Raw genomic sequence first — 1224 nt, 5'->3', positions numbered from 1 at the left:
CATACATACATACATACATACATACATACATACATACATACACACACACACACCATACATACATATACATACATACATACATACATACATACATACATACACACACACACACACATACATACATACATACATAAACACATACATACATACATACATACATACATACATACATACATACACACACACACATACATACATACATACATACATACATACACACACACACACACACACACACATACATACAATACGTACATACATACATACATATATACACACATACATACATACATACATACATACCTTGTTGATGTTAAAATTCCAATGAGGAAGCTTTGGATCTAGGTTAGAAACCAGCTCTTGCCGTATTTGCAAGAAATCTTAAAACCTAACTGAATAATGACGTATATACATACATACATGCAAGCATGCATTCGTGCAAGCTTGCATCCATCCATCCATCCATCCATCCACCCACCCATAAATACATACATACATACATACACACCTGTGTGCGTGTCTATGTGTGTATACATGTATACACACACATATATACATATAAATGCCATACATACATGTTACATATAATTGGGTGTGCGTGTGTTTGTGTTTGTCCTCTGCCTCCCGTGACACCCGTTTTTGGTTTGCAGAGGTCACTGTCTTCTAGCGGTTCGGCAAAATAAACCGATGGAATAAATACCAAAGTTATTAAATAAGTATTGAGATCCATTTGTTCGACGAAACCCTTTAGGCCTCAGTATGGCCGCAGTCCAATGACTGGAGGAAATAGATAATAAAAGAGAAAAACATATATATGATTCATGGATTTGTAAATGAAGAAGGGTCTTGTGGAATTTTCGAACGATTGAAGTACTTCAAATTTCCACCAGATTTGTTTCAAAGTGATATAATTTCTTTATCTGTAGTTTATAGAAAAACAAAACAAGACAAAACGAACGAACAACAAAAACTCCCCGTCATCAACTTGCAAAACTACATTTAAAAAAATAATCCGGTGAAAATTTGAAGTGCTTCAAGTGACTGAAAGAACAATTCTGTGAGTGAGAAATCTTTTTTCACTACCGATTAAGAGAGGGAAGGGGAGGAGAGAGAGGAAGAGAGAGAGAGAGAAAGAGAGAGGATGGGCAGAGACTTCCTAAGGGACGATGGCTGGTATTTGTCACTTGAAAAATTATAAAATTATAACACTCTACCTAGACAAGG

The sequence above is a fragment of the Octopus sinensis genome, linkage group LG4 (genome assembly GCF_006345805.1).
Source record: "Octopus sinensis linkage group LG4, ASM634580v1, whole genome shotgun sequence".
NCBI lineage: Eukaryota > Metazoa > Mollusca > Cephalopoda > Octopoda > Octopodidae > Octopus > Octopus sinensis.
The sequence above is the reverse complement of the archived record's forward strand: the minus strand, read 5'-3'. Positions refer to the sequence as shown.